This window comes from Ictidomys tridecemlineatus, unplaced genomic scaffold (genome assembly GCF_052094955.1).
Source record: "Ictidomys tridecemlineatus isolate mIctTri1 unplaced genomic scaffold, mIctTri1.hap1 Scaffold_210, whole genome shotgun sequence".
Classification (NCBI taxonomy): domain Eukaryota; kingdom Metazoa; phylum Chordata; class Mammalia; order Rodentia; family Sciuridae; genus Ictidomys; species Ictidomys tridecemlineatus.
The window spans coordinates 357,172-379,082 of NW_027521806.1; the positions used below are offsets into that span (position 1 = coordinate 357,172).

The window sequence follows — 21,911 nt, forward strand, 5'->3', positions numbered from 1 at the left end:
TGTTGAAGATATAAACAGATTTTTTTAAGACAAAATCTTTGTTTAGTAGAGTCTTTTTAAGAAACATAGTCAGTTTTAGGGTGAAAACTTCTCAATCTCAGAAGAAAACTTTCATTTTATTTTTCTTCCATATCATGAACCCTTTGGAGACTGTGGAGTTTTTATTTCTATTTTAGTACCCAATAATAGGAAGCATCATATCCATAATTACTACCAGGCTTGATTACTGGTTTGTACTATAATGAAACCCTGTTTGCTTTTCTACAATTTATAAAGGCCTCCCTTATCTTACCCAGTGATCTTTCCAGTAAACCAGCACGTTACCTTGTGATTGTCTCACTTTGACACATTAGAAAGAATTGTTTCTTGTTGAAAATTCTCTCAAGATCATGAATAGCTTTTTAGAATAAAAAAGGATAGAAATAAGCATGGGATTTAGGACAGTTTCTAGAGATAAATATAGTAATTATATAAACTAGAGAAAAGAATGAGTAAATGAAAAGACCAGAGAATGAGATCAGCAAAAAACAAACTTTACGTGTAGCATTGACTTTTGCTCGCATAACTACAAATTTTGCTCAAAGCCCTGCAGCAGTTAGTTTAATTTTTTTTAATTTACTTTTAGAGATTATAAGATAAAAACAGTTACTGCTTAGGAGAATAAGTACTCAGAGATCTTCTAGCTCTGAACCTGTGCTTCTCTATTTTATCATCTTTTTAGATTTGGCTCTGTTTCCAGTAGCAGTCTTTAAATTTCCACCTGGTCACAGTCTGCTTCTAGGTCTGATGGTTATGACCTTTTGTCAGGTTTTGGGGTTCCATAGGGCCTTTATCAGTAGTACAAAAAGGCAGTTTTCAGAAGGCATTATAAAGCATTATATTTTTAGTAGTTGAAATGTCAGTATTGGAAACATCTTTAAAAAAATAAGAATCACACAATGGAATATTATTCAGTGTTAAAAGAGAATAAAATTATGGCCTTTGCAGGTAAATGGATGAAGTTGGAGAATATAATGCTTAGTGAAGTATGCCAATTCCAAAAAAAAAAAAAAATGCCAAATGTTTTCTCTGATATAAGGAGGCTGATTCATAATGGGGATTGAGGAGGGAGCATGGGAGGAAAAGATGAACTCTAATTATGGCAAAGGGGAGGGAGAGGTAGAGAGGGGATGTGGGAGTAGGAAAGGCAGTGGAATGAGATGGACTTCATTACCCTAAGTATGTGTATGAAGACATAAATGGTGTGACTCTACATTGTTTACAACCAGAAACATGAAAAATTGTGCTCTGTATGTGTAATATGAATTGCATTGCATTCTGCTGTCATAACAAATTAGACTAATTTTTAAGAAAAGAAAAAATAAGATGATTTCTAACACATTAAGGGATTTAATTTTCTATAAAGAGTAATTTTTGGACAAATAAACCAGTTAAGTTGAGCATGTCCCTAATGGTTTTTTGTCTTGTACATTTCTAAGTGAATAGTTTCTAGCTCCCTGAGTTTTCAGCTGAACTTTAGAAATGTTTTACCAGACAAATAATTTCTCAATGAATACTTTGGTTCTGTACATCATGGGAAAAGATAGGGGAGGTTGTAGCAATAACAGAAAAAAAAAGTATTTATACTTGAATCCATGCAGGTGAAAATGGCTAAGCCAAGAATGTAGATGAGGCAGGCCAATCCAGACAATTCCAAGATTCACAATCACGCTGAAATCCAAATGCAGCCATCCCTTTCACCAAAAAACAAAAACCTAATAGACCAGGAGCAGTTTGGCTTGGGGGGTCAGGCACGTGTGCTCTCTGATAGTTTGCTCCCCAGCTTCCTGCTCCTGCTGGTGATGTGTTCCTATTGAGGAGTTGACTTCATTCATAGCTTGCAAGCATGCTTGGGGATGAGATAAAGATGCAGTGCATATGGGCTTTTCCAGTTTGCCTCTGAATATTTAGTGTGTTTTGTTGATGTGAAGAAGAGTGAGGAAGAGAACCCTGTGTTTGTCCAGTTGTGGAAAGTGTGGGGGCACACAGACCAAACTGTTAGTAACAGTTATCTCTGGGTACAGGAATGGGTAGGGCTTGATGAGAGCAGGCACTACCTTATATACTTCTCAGGGACACCAGTGTGTAGAATACAGTGCAGATGGTCCTCCCATGATTTGTTTAATGGGGCAAGTTTGGGATGTGCTTTTACTTTTTTTTTAATGGATCTGGATAAACTGCCTGACTTTTTTTGGCAAAGACTCAAACTGCACCTATTAAGTTCACAATTTTTAAACTAGGCTTTGCCCACTGAGATAGTCACAGCTAGCTCCATGACCAGGAAGCAGACTTGAGAATTCCTTGATTTTGGGTAGTATGAAGCCACTAGCTCTTGACTCCCTGTCAGTCATGAAGGGACTCAAAACACTTGTTATGTGTATGTCAGAATTGATTGAAGAGAATCAAGTGTTCTTATGCAAGGGGTAATATTGTTATTTACAAAATTTGGAGGTGCTCATTTCTGCCCCTCCATAGTCTCTGCATTCTGATCCACTTAGAGAAACACACAAGCAGTGCTTAATGTCTCCCCTTTGGCACAGAAAGTTAAGTGACCCACTATGATAAAATATTAACTGAAGATCTATGAGTACTTCTTGAGTGTTACAAGTGCAGAATTTTTATCAGATGAGCACCACTTTCCTGAATTGTCTGTTACTAACTATTTTATCCTACTGTCACCATAATATACAATCTTTCATCATATAGCAGAACAAGTCTGCAAATAAGGCTCAGAACAAAAATTTCACCTATCACCCTCCATACAGAAAGACCACAGCTTTAGTGATTCCTACAATCCTTATGTTTAATCCTTGGTCAATATAGATTTTCAAATAAGATCAAGTCATGAACTGTTTATAATAACTACTCTACATTAAGGTGCTAACATTTTCTTCCCAGTACATCTTTCTATGAGAAGAAAAAAACTGTCAGAAGCTTTTGCTCTTTGCCTGTAAGGGGGTTTACGAAAAGCCCTATGAAACTATAACAATATTCTTTTGAAAACTAAAATACATTACCAACTCTAATAAGTAAATAAACAGCAAACCAAACTGATTTTAACAAAGTCAAGTCATGTTTCCAAAATTAAAATCTTTTAAGAACAATTAATATACATGCACAAGAAAATATAATAAATGATAATAATGATTATTTACAGATGCAAGATAATATGTAATTAGCTGAAGCAAGTGAATATGATTAAAATAAAATTCATATGTTAGTTCGAATACTATGTACATTTAGACAAGATGCTCAAGTATTATGTGAAAACAAACTATATTTTGTAAACCTAAACTTATGTTACCTTTTCTCTTTAATATTTGTAGGTACATGCCAATATGAAAAAAATGCAATTTTTATGTATGTATTACAGAATAACAGAATTTCTACTATGTATGCTTCAGACTTTAAAAAATAAGGAACATTTTTCTTTAAGAAGAAAAAATAAAAATAAATTGCTAAAAGTTTGATAAAAGTTTAATATCAACTAACTTGTAAAAATGGGTGGGGAATAAGAATTGAAACAGATATCATACAATTAATAGATGTTCTCCCTACTTATCTGAAACTACAGAAAGCATCAAAGGAAGGGATGTTAGGTCAAAAACAAACACTAACCCCACAGGATGTATGCTAATTTAAAACTCTGACTTTTAAGAAACCTAGTTATTTGGCCTAGTTTTAAAGCTAGTTACAAAATTCATTTTCTTAATGGTCCAGATCCAATTCTTCCAACTCAACAGAACTTCCTTCGATTTCCACATTCATTACAAAGAAAAAATGTTGTCATTGGTTCATCTTACTTACACACATCATTACTGTGTGTAAATGCAATTCTTCTTTTTAGATTTACCACATGTGAACAAGACATTCTGAATGCCACTGGTCTTGGCTATCTGATGCTCTCTGATGGCTTCTTTGGTCAGGTATTTCCACAACTCTTTGAGCTCAGCACAAGCCATTTCCTCTGCTGTCATCCTAGCAAATAAGTCAGGAGGAATATTTCCACAGAGTACATTTTTCCTTAAATTTGGATATCTTTGCATCTTTAAGATTTGATATCATACTGCATACTCTGTTTTTTTATTTCATGTCCATATTCCTTATTTTTTGATATATGTCTTCCTCAATCTGCGATCCTAGTTCTTCCTCATCAGATCCAATAACAATGCAGTCATCTCCTGTTTGGAGAGCTGCAGCAAGCACCTTCCGACATTTTAATGGCACAGAATCAGAAGTACTTGGTTCCTGAGGAAAAGATGAAACGTAAGCATTTGTCTCATCCTTCCTGCTGCTTACATTGCCACTAGAACTACTTCTCTTGCTTCAGGGCTATTCTGTGATGTAATCCAAAGTTCTTTTTTTTTTTCAGAGTCTTTATCAGTGGATGGTCAATCTAATAACTTTTTCCAGGCTTTGATGAAAGATTTTGCTAAAGATGTAACTTCTTCATCTGTATTCTACTTGAGAATAGCATTAACTGACATTCCAATAACAGTGGACTGTAATAATTCCAGGGTCATGGGAATATTCTTAAGCTCTTTCAGCAAATCCAATGCTCCAGCCACGTTCTTCTTGTGCACCATCTTGTCCATCTTCTTAGCAATAGGAACCACCTCATGCTCCATGGCTCCGGCAGTTTTCCCCCAATCCCAGACTGCTGTTGATGGAAGCAGGCAAAACTGGTGCTGAGGAGACAAGGGGAGGAGCTCCATGCTCAGCAAACCCCACCACAGCAGGCTGGGCCTAGGCCCTTCCTCACACACCAGGCTAAAGGCAGCAGCTCATCCCCCAAAGACAGCACTGGTTAAACTCAATAATCAAACTTTTGAAAATAGCATTGTTATTTAGCTTTGTATGACCATGATAAAAGTACATGATATGAACAACTTAGAAGAGAAAAGATTTATTTGACTCTGAGATTTAGGATTTAGCCTATGGTTGGCTTATTCCAGAGAAGAAACATCATAGTATAAAGGAATCCTCAAAAAAAGCTGTTCAGGTCATGGCAGCCAGGAAACAGAGGGAGAGAGGCAAGGGATGATATAGTACTCTCAATTATGGCCTCAGTGACATATTTTCTCCAGAAATGCCCCACTGGCCTACAGTTACCACACAGTTTTTTAAAAAAGTATTAATCCATCAAATTGATTAATCCTATTATGAAATTATATCCCTCAGAATTCAATTATTTTCTAAAGACCAGGCTGAACCTTGATGCTTTTCAACACGTGAGCATTGTGTGGAACATTTTTGGATGTATTCTATATCTAAAACATAATGGGGGAGTCTGGGATTGTGGCTCAGTGGAAGAACACTTGCCTAGCTTGTGTGAGGCACTGGGATTGATTCTAAGCACCACATACAAATAAATAAAATAAAAATTTCATCAACAACTAATAAAATTGTTTAAAAATAAAACCTAATGAGCATAGAAGGATAGAGGTATTTATCAGTGGCTATGAAGCTTGGGTATCCAAATAGTCATTTCATCTTCCAGTGACAGAGAGGATCTGTACTCAAAAGGCAATGTTAAGTTTTCTTAGTGTAAGTGTAATTCGCAAAAAGTTTGGGTCATACATTTTTCAAAAAAAGGAATATTGAGATCAAATATATTTTTTGCTTTTCTATTCCATTTTTATTTGTTCTTTTAGTTATACATTAAAGTAGAACAAATTTTGGCAAATTACACATACATAGAGTATATCTTATTCAATTCAGGATCCCACTCTTGTTGTTGTGCATAATACAAAGTTACCCTGGTCGTGTATTCAAATACAAGTCTAAGAGTCTTATGTCTGATTCATTCTACAATGTTTCCTATTTTCCTCCCAGGTACCTTCCCTTTGACTAATCCAATGGATTTCTATTATTCTTCACCTCAAACTCCCTGTTTGGGAATAGGGCCCACAAATTAGAGAAAACATTCAACTTTTGGTTTTGGGGGATTTACTTATTTTACTTAGCATGATATTCTCCAGTTTCATCCATTTATTTGGAAATGCCATAATTTCGTTTATCTTTATGGTTGAGTGTCACGACCCCTTGCCCGCAAGGAAGACGCAACTCGGGAATCTTCTTTCAGCGGTTTATTCAGGCCCTTGATATTTCTTCTAATACTCCCTCGGATGCCCCTCCCAGCCTTAATAAAGCATCTCAAGCCCCAATGCGAAGCTGCCACGTGGAACTTTCTCATAGGGTGCTGAAAAACCATGCGCCAACTCTCCCAAATAAGGAGTTGTTTGTCACATATCACAGCGGAGCCAGCGCCATCTTGTAATGACGACCATAGTCTGCATAAGCAGCAGAAGCGGCTTACCACAGTTCCCCCTTTCTGTTTTCTTAAAACAATACAGGCGAGAGTAGAAGTCCTATCCCACTGTGCAGAAGTGGCTGCATTGTATGGCTCAGTCCTAAGGAGGCGCCTTCCCCAGATCTGACTCCATATCAGCCGATGCCTTTTTTCGTGGAGCGGGGCGTGGACGGGGCGTGGACGTCAAACCCGCATGCAATAGGACATGCTCCCCTTGAGGTCCCTCTTCTCAATGGATCACTCAAGTGCAGTGCCTTGCCTCGCATCCTGTATCGTGATGATGGTGAACAAAAGGGGATAACTGAGGTTGAACTGTGGATGTCTAGAAATACAGCTACAAACAAGTTGGCAGCACCCTGAAAGAAAGGCACGGACTTTAAGGCGATAGATAAGCACTAGTGTGGAAACCCATCTGCGTGCAATGGTATCAAGACCTGCAGAGTGCAAGGGCTTTCCAACACTAGAAGAAAGACAAAAGAAGGACATGTCGAACCCAGTGCAATGTTAGAATAACTTGGGGTGCAACGACCATGTTAAAGGCGCTAGTGTGGAAACCCATCTGCGTGCAATGGCAGCAAGGCCTGCAGAGTGCAAGGGCTTTCCAACACTAAGAGAATAACGAGGAAAGACATGTCAATCCCAGTGCAATGTTATAATAACTTGGGGTGCAATGACCATGTCAAAGATTTACTGTTTAAGATGCGCAAGCCAGACTTGAGGTGAGTTGCCATTTTCTAAAGCTGCAAGAGCTTGTATGATCATAGCCTTATCGTGAGCACTGCGGGCCTTGAGACGACAGAGAAACCACATACAAAGAATCGCACCAAAGCAACATACTGCCCCCAAAATGCCTACTCCCACCCACTCTTTAAAAAAGGAAAAAGCAGAAGATATCCAATTAGTGAATTGACCCAAAGTCACGGGATCAACATGGGTGTTATTCAAGACAGCTATCTGAGTTAGTTGAGACTGGATCAGCTCTTCCGCTGTTATGGACCAGTTTCCAGCCAAATATTCGCCAATGATGCGGGAAGCATTCCTGGAATCACTAAATCTGACAGAGGTTATACACAAATGCGCACGTTGGTCAATGCAACCCAAAAGTACCAGGTCAGACAATTCTTTTACCTGAGCTTGGAGTAAATCTATTCTTTGGTTGGCAGCTAAAATTCCTGACAAAATATGTTGATTAATTGTATTTTGGGATTCGAGTATGGTGGAGGTTTGTTGAACAACTTCATTAACAGTGACAGCAGTTTGCACTTGGCTGGCCATGGCTACTCCGGCTGTAACTGCTGCAGCAGCAGACACTGCTACGGCTGTCACTATAGCTGCTGTGATTTTGAGCAGCCTGTTCTACTGCACCCTGTAACATGAATGCTCTCCAATCTAGATATTTTCCTGGGGATACACAAGCTCGGACTAAGCCAGCCCAATCTGAGGGGGTCATGCAGAATCTAGTCAGTCCTTCCACCTGAGTAAGGGTGAAAGCAGTGTCTATGCCATAAGTACAGACAGATTCTGCCAAGGTTTTAATTATTTTAAAATCTAAAGGCTCATGGTACCTTCCCCTATTATTGTCCTGAAAAACTGGGTATGCTAGTCCCATGTCTGTATTAACTGTTCTCCACACATGGGTATGGAAAGTCCTCCCAGAGCTTTGGATTTCTCCCACGTACGGGGCAGAGCAATGGGTGGATCTATGGGTGGAACATCAGGTATAGAGCCCTCTTCTAGGTTCTCAACTTCCTCCCCAGAACTGGATTTATTACCCTTCTCACAGCAGGCTTTTACATCTGTTGTTTCCCGTTTTTTCTTTTTTATCTTAGTCTTACGTAATTGTTGTAATAACTTGTCCAATTCCTCAGAACTGTCCGAGCTACTTGTGTCCTTGGGAGTTTTTAACTCAGTCAAGTCCAGATAGAGCCTTCTCCTCTGTTTAACTTCAGACTCCCTTGTCTGTTCACCACTCTTACTCCTAATACTTTCTCCTACCTCACTATGTGACCCCTCCGATTTTTCTTCATGCAATTGCTCAAGAACGGCCTGACCCTCGCTCACAGCTTTCTGGCATTTACCATCCATTATACACCCCCTCACTAATTTCCAAAGCGGAATGGTACCGCCCTTTAAAGTTTCTTGTTTGTAAGCGAAATCCAGATCTTTCCCTAATTTATCCCAACTGGGAATCGTGAGACTCCCTGAAAAAGCAAACCAAGGAGCTACAGAGTCAGTCTCTTCTATAAACCTCTGTAATGTGCTCTGCTTCACTTTAAGACCCTTAGAACGCAGTAACCCGTCCAAGGCCAGCAAAATTGGGCTTGAGGAAGTAGCACCCATACTGTTCCAAGCAATATAAAGAAAGTGAAAATATAAAACCCCGCTCTCTCCTTATTTACAGAGGAGCATCTTATTTTATTATTTTTCCCCTGCTCTCTCTTTATCTACAGAGGAGCATCTTATTTATATTTTTTCCCCTCTCTCTCTTTATCTACAGAGGAGCTGCCCCGCTTTGATCGCGGATCCCACTTACCTGGGACTAACTGGTGCACCACCCCTGACCACTGAAAGTTCTGGTTCCCGGGTCTCGGCACCACTTGTCGCGACTCCTTGCCCGCAAGGAAGAAGCAACTCGGGAATCTTCTTTCAGCGGTTTATTCAGGCCCTTGATATTTCTTCTAATACTCCCTCGGATGTCCCTCCCAGCCTTAATAAAGCATCTCAAGCCCCAATGCGAAGCTGCCATGTGGAACTTTCTCATAGGGTGCTGAAAAACCATGCGCCAACTCTCCCAAATAAGGAGTTGTTTGTCACATACCACAGCAGAGCCAGCGCCATCTTGTAATGGCGACCATAGTCTGCATAAGCGGCAGAAGTGGCTCACCACAGTTTAGTAATATTCCACTGTGTATACATACACGTGTTTTTTATCCACTCATCCATTGAAGGACACACAGAATGTTCCTATAGCTTTGATATTTGAGTTGACTGCTATAAACATTGATGTGGTTGTGTCACTGAATCTTCATACTGATTTCCATAGTGGTTGCATCAATTTGCAGTACCACTGACAATGTATGAGAGTGTCTTCTCCCCACATCCTTGCCAACATTAATTGTTATATGTATTCTTCATAATAGTCATTCTGACTAGAGTGAGATGGAATCTTAGAGTACTTTCAATTTGCAGGTATTGTTTGTTTGTTTTTTACTGTTCGTATTTCATTTTCTGTGAAGTATCTGTTCAGTTCCTTTGCCCATTTATTGATTGGTTTATTTAATTTAGGGGTGTTAGGCTATTTTGTTGTTGTTATTTAATGCTTTATCTTAGGTACTAGTGGTGAAGATTTTCTCCCACTCCATAGATTCTATATTAACATTATTGTTTTCTTTGCTACGAAGATGCTTTTCATTTTGATACCACCCCATTCATTGATTCTTAATTTTACTTCTTGTGCTTTAGGAGTCTTGTTGAGGAGGTTGGTTTCTAAGCTGACATGTTGGTATGTTGGGTCTACTTTTTCTTCTAGTAAGTGTAGGGTCTCTGATCAAATGCCTAGGTGTTCTATTCATTTAGAGTTGAGTTTTGTGCATGGTGAGAGATAGGAGTTTGTTTCTCTCATGAGGTATTATTTAAAAAATTCTTTTTTTCTTTAGATGCAAGGAAACAAGAGATCTTAGGATCATTAAATGAATGCTATAAATGCTATCAATTAGAGTAATTACTTCTACAAGATGTATTTATAAATACTTCAAGAATGAGCACTTTTTAAAAAATAATCTATGAAACAATATAAATACACTTAAATTATGTTAGGAACCATGCTTATATTCATGATGTTTTCATCATTTCTTTACATGTTTGTTTTATAATTACTCTTTAATATTGTAATATGTGATATAGCTCTGGAGCCTAATTAGATAAAAGGAGTGCTCAATATGAGATATTTCTGGGAAAGTATATAAAATATATATAATAACGTTATCTTGTGACTTTAGATATCCTTTAATAAAATAGTATGATATAAGTAACATGTTTTCTTTAAATGAATTTCATAAATTATTTATTTAAAACTATAAGATAATATTGTATATATATATATATTTTTTTTATAAAAATTTTCATTCTTTTACTATTGTGTCAGTATATTCAGTGTGAATCTAGAAAAGTGTTATTTTAAGCCATCACTACTAATATACCACTCTATGATACTTCTTATTATTTGAATCATCAGCTGGTGAGGATAGTGATTCATTATCTCTATTACTGAAAGCTGCCCTGCTTCTAATGTAAATTGTTGCTACAAAAATCAATTTCTCTTACATCTTACTAATTGGATAGGAAAAAAATAAAAGTGCATTATTTATAGAAATGACCAGAGAAAAATATTCAAGAAGTTTTTCTGGACACTTAAAATTGAGATACAAATGCATATACAACTCTGGTATATTCCAACTCCTGATTTTTCTAGATGAGAATACAGTTATGCTAAATACTGATAAAATCAGAAATTATTTTAACTAACTACATGGTACAGGTTTGTCCTAAGGATGAGTTGAAAATCTCCTCACCCTATCATGCTCCATATAGTGAAAATTATCTTGAGTATATACTTAACTATTGCTGTTTTAATACTTACTTATTCTTCTCATTGGCACATAATAATTGTAATAATTGTAATATTTAGGGAATATGACAGTTATAAGATCTTGTCAATAGCATATTGTTAAACACAAACAAGTTGATGTAAAAATTATAAATTTTAAGTTTATGTTTAAATAGTCATAATATTTTAAATTATATATTATTACTAACATAATTTACTCTTGACAGTCATGATGTATATTTTGTATATAATACTAACTACTTGTATCACAATTTTGAATTTGAATGTGAGCTATATAAATGAGCACCATACCATCAGCTAAGAATAGTACAAAGAAGCATAAAAAAGGCGAATTCACACTTTCTTCTGGACTTGTGCACCCCTTCTTCCCTTGCCTTTGGACATTGTAACTCCTAGTGCTGGCACTAGTGGAGCACACCCTGGATTCTCATCCTCAGATCCATATTTGCACCATAAAGTTCCCTGATTTTTAGACTTGGGGATTTGGATTGGGCCACACTCTCAACCTCCCTTGATCTTATACTTGTAGACAGCCAAACATAGAACTCCCCAATCACCATAAACATGTTTTTAAAATTCTTCTGAATTACCCAGTGAACATTCTATTTTAAATAATAAAATCTATAATAATACACCTTATAACATCTTCTTATAGCTATAAGAAACTCGCTACCATATTAAATTTTCTGGGATAAAAAAAAAAGTAAAGTGACAGATGTGAAACATTTCCTTTTACTTGAACACTTGTAGAATATAAATAATAATATTTTAATAGAAGTTTATAAAGCATTCAATCATCCTTGGACATTCAAAAATTACCTGAGTGCTGGAAGCCACCCATGAGCCATATGTGAACTGAGCCCTGGGCATGAACTAAAGCAATGTTGAAGCCATTAGGCGGGAATGCCTGGTATTAGGAATTCTAAGCTGGCATGCTGGGCCAAAAACATGTATTGGAGAAAAGAGAGCTTGGCCCATGTTTTAATTGAGTGGCTGTTATTCTTATTGTAGAAGATTTAAAATACATTTTAGATATTAATCCTTTATTGGGTATGTGGTTTGAAGTTATTTTTTTAATTTTATAATTACATTTTCACTATTTTGATTGTTTCCTCTGCTATGTAGAAGCTTATTATTTCCACTTCTAAATTTTAGTTTTTGTTCTCTGTGGTTTTAGTTTAATAACCAAGAAATCATATCCAAGAAAAGTTACTGAAAAAAGCCCCTAATTTCTACAGTGGTTAATTTTTGGTATCCTACAGTGCAGGTATTATATTTAAGTCTTTAATGTTTATTGTTGTGATTTTTTTGTATGATGTAAAATAAAATTTTACTTTTATTATTTTACTAGTGTATATTCAATTTTCTTATTAGCATTTATTACAAACATGCTCTTTCCTTCCCCTTTGTTTCTTTTTGAAAACTTTTCTGAAGTTCACTTGGCATATATATTTGTTTTATTTCTAAGTTCTCTGTTTCAAGGTTCCATATGTCTGTCATTATGCAATGAAAATAAGATTTTAATAAACTATATAGTATATTTTGAAATCAAGAACTGTGATGCCTCCTTTAACATTATTCATTGTCAAAATTAATTTGGCTCTTTGTGGCTTTTGTGGTTTCATAGGAATTAATACATAAATAAATATTCATTTGTTATCTCTGTAGCAAAGACCATTGGCATTGTGTGGAAGATATTATGAACTTAAAAATTACTTTGGGTGTTAGAAATATTCTAACAATATCAATTCTTAACACATAATCACAGGATGTCTATTTATTTGTGCATACTTTAATTTCTTTTATAGTTTTTAGTGTACAATTTTTACCTTTTGATTAAGTCGATTCTGTAATATCTTACTGTTTTGGTTGACATTGCAAATAAGATTTATTTCTTTTTGCTTTTAGAGTTTATTGTTAGCATATGAAATTAACTGAATTTTATTTGTTGATTTTATATCTTATAAATTTACTGGATTTATTTATTTTGATGAAATTATTCACAGACTGTTTAGGATGAATCTACATGTAAGATTACATCCCATGAAAACAGAGATATATTCACTTCTTTACAATGAAGATGCTTTTATTCCTTTTATTCCACTATTTCTCTGAATAATACTACCCATATTTAATGGAATAGAGGTGATAAAAGTGGGCCTCCTTGTCTTGTCCTAATATTAGAAGAAAAGCTTTATATTTTTCATTGTTTATTATAACATTAACTGTGGACTTTTAATATATTGGTTTGATTATATTTAGTTCAATTCCTACTTACTAAGTTTATTATGAGAATTTTTGTCCATGAAAATATGCTAAATTTTGTAAATTTTTTCTCCACATCTATTTAGATTGTTTCTTGATCACGTGTTTATTTAAATGTGGTATATATGTTGATTTGAGCATTTGTATAATCTTTCAGTGTACTATTATGTAACTTTCTGTTGTTATTCTTTGAGAAATTCACATGAATTTTAATCAGGGATATTAACCTGTAATTTTATCTTGTTTTAATACAATTGTGTAATACTAGTATCAGGATAATGCTGTACTCACAAAATAATTTGTGTTTTTTTTTAAGCAAAAAGGGGTATATATTGGTTCACATAACTTTAACGTCCAGGAGATATACTAGCTTCAGGCATAGTTGGATCCAGGAGCACAAATGCTGTCATCAGGACTCAAGTCTCTCAATCTCTGGCTCTGTTTTCCTCTGCACTGGCTTCATTCTCAGAGTGGCTCATGCAATGACGTGATAGGCCTTATTGGTTTGAGTTTTTCATTCTACCAAAGCTAAAGCACCTCCATAACGAAAACTTCTTCACAATTCAGTAAAATTCCTAGGGTTAACAATAGACCAACTTGAGTCACACAACCATCCCTGAACCAATAGCTATGATCAAGGACATGGATTTTGTTGATTGATGAGTTCTGAATTATATGTATACTCCTGACTCCCAAGGCTGGGTCACACTATCCAAATCACATGGACTGCAATTAGGAAGATAAGATTCCAAGAAATGTCATGAAATTGTTACAATGAGATGAAGTGGATGGTGGGCAATCAAAAACAAATGATGTTCGAGATACAATCAGATATTGAAAGAACTTGATCTCTGCTTATGAATTTGATTTTGTTTCTTCACTGGTAATAAAATTGTTTTAAATATAACCATGAGGGATGGTTTTCCTGTCCTCAGGAAGCCTATAATCCATTTGAATGGAATAGTTGTTATGTCCAATAGGGTGCTTTGTATGATACCAGAGTTTCAATACAAGCAAACTCAGCTGAGTCTGAGAGTCCCACTATCTTGGTGACATGAAGCAGGACCACTAGGTTCCTACTGGTAAAGTGTTCTGCATCACTTTATGAGTCAGTGGTAAATTATTAAATTCAGTGGAAAACTTGTCTTGTGTTCCTTTAAGTTATTTGCCAAGTTGAAATGGTTCATTTCTATGAGTACTGGTGAACCAGACTCATTTCTGTTGCTGGAGAAGAGAGAAATGGATTTGCTTTCCATCTGCTGCACTTTCCCTTCCAGATCTGAAAGAAGATGTCCCAGGTGCCAAAAATGGTCAACTGTAGCTTACTCATCACCTTTCCTATTTTGAACATTAAGTCCTTTTGAGGTGAAGTATGGGCTACTTCCATTCATAAATCCTTGATGGAATTGAGCACAAGATATGCTGAAATTGGCAATTGTCTTCTCAGTATGATTGCCAAAACATGTTTTAAAAGGCAGATAAGAGCTAAGACATGTAAATTGACAAGCAGGGCAACTTCAACAGGACCAGCCACACCAAAAGACGGGATATAATGTGGCAGATTAATAAATTTTCTATAAATTAGTTTTTACCCTGGGTACTCCAGAATTATTCTACAGGGTTTACTCTGAATAAAATATTCCGATCTTAAAAAGCTAGCTTGGGCACAGCAGCTCTCATTTTCCTGTTCATTTGCCCAAGAACAGCCAGCTCAAAGGCCAGGTCCAATCCAGACCTGAGGGTCTGTTTATCAGTTTACAGTACATCTGGGAGCAGAAGGGTCAGTAGAGCCAGGTTTGTCAGAATTGGCCCTACTTTCTTTGGTAATCAAGTCTTCATCTTCTGTAATGGCTAATCTCTGAGAGTCATCTTAAAACCAAGTAAATGCCTCAGACTTGTTTGATGGCACTCTTGAAATATTTAGATAAGATTTGAGGTGTGGAGATAGAGGCAAACTCCCAGGTTAAAGTTTGGGGCTTTTTACTTTTTTAATTACCAATTCTTAAGCACAGAATACATTTGACTCTTGAGCAGATGCTCACCCTCATATTAAACCCTTCATTTTGACTGAGTAAAACAGGATCAGAGGAAATGACTGGCAGTGTAGATAAATGTACTTTTACATAAACTACAGAAAAGGCACAGGGAGGGAAAAAAACCTGACAACTTGACAATCTGAAACCAGCAGAAAAAGTGAGCTTATAGATATAAAAATTGTACATATAAGCAGAATATTCATCCAGATTTTAATGTGCTGAGAGTAAGCAGTCTACAGCAACAGGACTAAGTCTTGTTTGATGATTTGTAGAATTAATCACATAACCATGATTAGTCTAAAGGGTAAGAAACAAACATAAAAAAAAAACATGTCCAGCATTGAATCTGTACATTTGTTAAAGGGGCTGAAGATGGCCGGCCCTTAAATTGTGCAGTAAGAATGAGATATTTCTTAGGACACAAATTGAAGTCTCTTCATTTGATATGATTTGGGAATTCAAGAATTGAATCTTTCTTACAGAAATAAGTTGTCCTAATGCCTAAAAGTATCTCATAGAAAGGAATAAAGCCAACCACCCTTAACTGGTATTAAAAAGCAGTATTGAGACAAATGTGATTTAAGATATCCACAAGGACAAAAGTTTTAAGTATTAAAATCCTTTGCTGCTATATTTTTATTTTTTTTCTGTATCAGTCTGACAAAAAAGTAGACAATATGTATCACTTGATATGCCCAGCAAGTTGTCTACCATGGTCAGATCAAAGGGCTTATGTTTAACTATCGATAGCATATACAGTTGGTGGTACCAGACACAAAAGATTCATCTTACAAGAACATTTTTCACTGGCTAGAAGATAAATTTTCCAAATGGCTACATTTAAAATCACATTAGAAGGGATGTCCAAAGTTTGTCTTGAAGATCAGCTGTTACATGTAGTTAGAGACTAGTATTCATATTAATTTTGCAGAACAAGTAGATATGCCAGTTACAGAGAAAATTAAAATTAAAAAAAAACTTTTTAAAAGGCTCACTTGTCCTGGAAAAAAACAGTTAACTGAATATAAACTAAGGAGCAGTGTTAACTACCACTTATTGAGTCATATAGTGATTTGTAGTTTGAAAAGATGAATGATAACCAGATACTGATCCCCTTTGGGAAATGCTGCCAGTATTTGGATTCAGCTTTCATAGTTAGTTATCCCTTGCATATGAAGTAGAGTACGATGGTAAATGATAAGAGGTAAAATGCATGAATTGGTTTAAGATGGTCTCAATGAGGAATCAGTTTCAGTATCAACCTGTTGGTTTTTCATATATCCAAGGAAGGTCTAAGATATCATTCATGCACTTCAGTACCAGTAGTACATCTTATGGTTATGAAAGTTGGTAAGTGGGGTTTGTCAGTGTAGGATGCATATTAGTTGCTCTATGGGTCTATTCAATTTCAGGAGTGATTTTAAGTCAATGGGAAGGAGGGCTATTAATAAAGGTTCATCTGACCCTACACTATTTTCAGCCCACATGACCATTCTGGGAGGCAAAGGCATTTCTTGCACTTTGTCATTTCTTGCACATCCCTAAGTCTGCAGTAAATATTCATAAGAATGTTCAGCATCAACTGAATATGGACCATATTGAGAGAAAGTACACAAAAGATTAGAATGCCACTCAGCTCAAACATGTCATCTGGTGAAGTAGTTTTAAAACATTGCTCTGAAGATTTCTACATGTTGCAAGGAAGTCTCTTTTGATGTCACCATGTTAGTAAAGGACGATGGTTATGGCAGGTTGAAGACCCCAAATTCTGCTTCACTACTTCATTTAGAGTAGCTTCACTTTTACTCTGGGCTTCCATATTTTCATTCAAAGGCTTCATGGCCACAAGTCTTTGGAAAACCAATGATCTAAGAATAAGCTTTTCACAAAATTTATATAGGTGCTATCTTGATGTATCAAGATGCCTTTTCTTAAGTCTCATTGTAGTCTTGTGAGATGCCATTAGGTAAAGGGATTCCTGGGTAGAATTTCTTATGTTTTTTGAAGAGTTCTGGTTCATGAATAATCCCAAAGAAGATGCTATAAGGAATTGACTGTGCCTTCTTTTGATCCCAATTGGTCAGAGTATCTACTTTCTCATTCAGTTGGCTACTACAGATTTGATGTAGAAAAAGAACAGGGTCCAGTGACCTTGACAGGATTTAATCAAGATAGTTAGTTCATGAACTTCAATCATCTGGGATCAGGGATTGGGGAGCATGGTCTAATGCTGTTCTCAAAGAGATGTTTCCTTTCTTCAGACATAGTTGACAATTACAAATCCCCTGGTCCAAATTTATTGTGTCTCACTGAAGGCTTTAACTGATGAAATGAAATGTACACTCATGGAAAAATACTGGTCCTTTGTGATAAAATAGCTTCAGCCATTTAGCTTCAGGACTCTTGACTACACTAAAAAGGGCTGTGCTGACTCTGGGTACAACAGGAAATGAGTGGAGGTAAAGGCCACATCATGATGGATAAATGCCTCTTGGGTAACAGTGTCCACTAGAATGATGCCTTCTTCAGTAGTAAGATGGCAGGAATCACCATGAGCAAAAATCCAGGTACCAGGTGTGTAGGCTGATGGTCGAGCAGAAGAAAGGTGTCAGAAGGTCCAGGTGAACACTCAGCAACCAGTAGGCACAGGATGTAATCCACGTTGGATGGAGTGTTATCATTTTGCACTGAAGTTCTGAAGAGAAACTCAGGTCTTCTAATTCCCAGTAACAGTGCTGGTGGCAGTTCTTGCTCAGTCATTGCCTCTTTTCTCACAGCAGGGTCAACAGTCCCCAAATTAAAAACAGAAAAAAACAAACCTTCAAAATTAAAAAAAAAAAAAAACTACATCCAGAATTACTGCCACAGGCTGCTCTACTTATCTGCTCAGGACAGTCCCCACAGGGCCCAGGAAGCTCTGTAGCACCTTTGGAAGACATCATCTCCTGCCTCCATTTCCCCACACCCCTGAGTGAGCCAAGAGGTTGAGTCTTCAAGCCAGGGGCAGCTGGCACTGCAGATGGGCAAGCAAAGAGCAGTGCTCTAATCAGGAGACAGAAACCCAGGGCTTTTGGGACCCGTAGCATGGAGTGAGCCCAGAAAGCCCATGGCTATGGCAGGGACAGTTGATTAAGTGACAGCTCCCTCACCAAACATCAGCTGCTTAACTGGGTCCAGCAGAACACTGCTCAGCCAGCACATCTAGGAGGCCAAAGTCTTCATCAGTGTTTGCATCTGGAGACATTTTTTTTTTCTCTCCAGCTGCTCTTGAAAATTTTGGGTTTGTTGTGAGAAGCACAAACCCCTGATCTGCCTTTGCTGATTTCAGCTCACGTGGCCCAATGCTGTGTAGACTTTCATTCACCTCTGCACTCTGTGGGAACACCATCCTCTAAGGGGACATTTAATGATGATCACAGTAGAAAACCCAGTGTTTTTTCCTGACTGCAGTGTCTGTCAGTAAATATCCAGAATTAAAATAATGAGCATTTTATTTAGAATCCCAGGACCAGCCATCAGTATGAAGATGTGCTGAATGCTTCCTTCAGGCTTTCTAATGACAATCTTTCACCTCCACAGAAAGTAGGAAGCTGCTTGCTGTGTGATGTTGGGCAGATCAGGGAACTTTCTGAGCTTTGGTTTTATAACCATTGAAAGGAGCGGTTAGTACAAACCAGTGGTGAACCGTGATTCAGGAGCTAATATCTTTTGGAATTCTCCATTTCCCCTTTCTTCTTTATGGCTACTTCAAACAAAAAAGAAGCAAAAAGACTAGTCACGTGAAGCCCATGTAACACAGCCCAGATTCTGCAACCATAAACCCAAAGGCAGTTTTCTTTCAACAATTTCTGCTCTCTGACCATCTTCTCCTCAATTTTGTCAAGCAAATTACAGACATTGTATGGCTTTGTGTGTAAATACTTAAGTAGGCCACGAAAATATTCTAAATATTGTCAAAAAACAATTAACTGCTAATTATGTATCTGTACTCACAACATGCATTTTCTCTGAATGCATCTCAAGAGCCTTCCCCCCTTTCTCAGCTCCTCCTTGGGCCACTTACTCCCATTGGGGACACCAGGGAACCCCTGTTTCCCCACAGCCTGGCCCCTGAAGCACTCTGCTAGGCTTTGGATCTGACAAAACTGATCAGCAAGGGAAGCACCTTGAGTGGAGTTTCAGCTGAAGTGCTGCTTGTGAGGAAACATCCAGCAGCCATTTACTTTTTGGTAAGGTTCTTGTACATAAAATAACTCTTTCCCATTTTCCCATGTGGGCCTTGGTTTCTTTCTTTTCTTCTTTTAATTTTTTTTTTTTTTGCTGAGATAAACCATCTTCTCTGATGAAAGTTGTGTCTTTCTCAGTTTGCATTTCTTATTCTCTTAGTTTCTGAGAAAATTTTAATTATCCTCAAATTTTATGTAGTTTTTTTTCAGAATTTTTGCCTTATTCCATGTAGATGTTGAGTTGAATGGAGGATATTTTACCTTTTCCTAAGTTGTAAATATTATACTGAGTTTTGTTCAAATACTTGAATAACCACCTATTCAATTCTCATTTCCCATTTTTGTTGTCTTTTTAAATTCTTTGAGCTCTGACACCACTACAAACCAAATGCCAGAGCAGAGAAGAATGGACAGGCCACAAGAATTGCCCATTAAGGAAGCTCCCATTTCTGCCCTTGGAACAGACCCAAAACATAAGAAAGAAGGGTGACAGGTGTGGAAACTTTGATCTTGGGTGACCAGGGCACCCAGCAGTGGATTGTCACTGATGAGGAGGTGAGGAGAGTGCACATATAAGGGAGATGCCCAGTTATTAAAGGCCAGAAGTACAATATAGACAAGGCCATCTGTGTTCTGAATGTCACATGCCTGTGGAAACAGAGAAGATGAGGTTCTCATCCATGGCTGAGGCCCAGTCACAGTGCTGAGGCCAGGGTTTTGTCCTGGGCTGCACCTGCTCCAGTGCCCAGAATCCATGATGCTGCAGCAGTGCTGAGTGGGGCTGTCTTCTCTGTGGCTCTGCCAACCATTGTGATGGCCAGGGGGATAGGTGACTCAGGTGCAGGTGTCTCTTAGAGCACTAACTCCCTCCCTGCTGTTGCTCTCTGTAGGACCCTGGGCAGCAGGTGGGTAGCTGCCCTTGCTTTTGTTTTCCAGGTGGCAAGCCCAGCAGGTGACCACTGTTCAGTACAATTAGCCTGGTGGATCAGCATCCAGGGGCACTATTGGTCCTTCTTAGACTCAGGAGGACATAGCCATCACCCCTTTACCCTTTGGTGCAGGATGCTGTGGGGTAAGGATCGGGGGTATTCAGCTGCTTCTTCTGCATTATTTATAAAGTGCTTTAGCTGGCCAGAGGGCTGGGAGTTTTCAAGTATGTAAATTTAAGAATCTCAGAGACTCCTCTTTGTGACACGAGGGCCTCATAGTATAAAAGCTCTTGTAAAAGCCACCAGCACCCCAGCTTCATGCCCAGCAATGGGGGAAGAGGGGAAGCTCTGGGGCTTGAGCAGGAACAGAGGTTCTAACAGACTCGGAGGCCAGGGCTGGGTCCAGCATGCACAGACCTCCCCCAGCAGGGCCATTAGACAGTCACCTTAGCAGGATGCCACAAGCTGGAAGAAGAAGGGGCCCAGAGCACATTATCATGAGCCATCTTGGAAAGTTTGGGGACAAGTTCTTAACTAATTATTACTCCACTTGAATAACAAGCACTTGCTATGTATCCTCAAGGTGCTCTGTCATAAGGACATGGCTCCTCCTTCAAGATGCCTGGTGGTAATGGGGCCTATGAGGGGAGGAAGCAGCAAGAATGTTATTTTTATCTCCTGTTATTGGAGGGGACACTGTAACTGGAACACTGGGGTGGCTTTCAGCAATTTGGATAAAGAATGGCTGGGTCAACTTCAGCTCTTCTCTTCCATAAAGACTCACTGCTAGAACACAAGAGTGTCTAATGCCTGGTCTGTTTAACCTCCCCAATGACTTGTCCTAAGTCTGTCATAGCAGGGTGCTTTAATGTCACTTCACCCTCACCAGGCAAGGAAATCAAGATGGTGGCCTCAGGAGGTGCTGGCCTCAGGACAGGGGTAGGAGAACCCTGTGCACATGTCCCCATGTGCCCAGCATCATTTTGGATCTACAGAAGGACAGATTTTTTCTGACCTAGAAAACTTGCATTCACAGCTGGCTGTGGGGCCTGGGGCTTCTTGTACACTGGTCAGCTGGTCAGGCTACCAGGATCAGCAAGTTTTCTCAATGAGCTTGTGAAGTTGGTGGCTAAGAGCTGTGGTAGCTGCCATGGGGATGGAAGGGGTCAGCTCATTCCTGAACCCTTTAATATAATTGAATGTGCCCACCACATTGGTCATATTCATCAGGCTTGCTTTATTGAAGTTGTCCACCCCACATATCTAATCCAGAGCTCAAAACTATGAGGATGGCCTCTGAGGCCTGGATCTCTTTCTGTGAGTCTGGGTCTTGAGTTGTGCACAGTGCTCCCAGGGATGCCCTGGGCAGGAAACACCATGTGGAAGTTGTGCTGGGAAGGCAGGGCTGTGGCACAGGGCACTCATGATTCAGAATATTGCTCTGTGATTTCTAAGCTTAGGGCTTTGGAGATGGAC

General features: G+C 38.1%; 1 pseudogene; it reads right to left on the reverse strand.

Annotated features, from left to right (window-relative positions):
* Positions 1–3,717: 3,717 nt before the first annotated feature.
* On the reverse strand, positions 3,718–4,667 carry LOC101965617 (transcription elongation factor A protein 1 pseudogene; annotated as a pseudogene).
* Between the last annotated feature and the right edge of the window lie 17,244 nt (positions 4,668–21,911).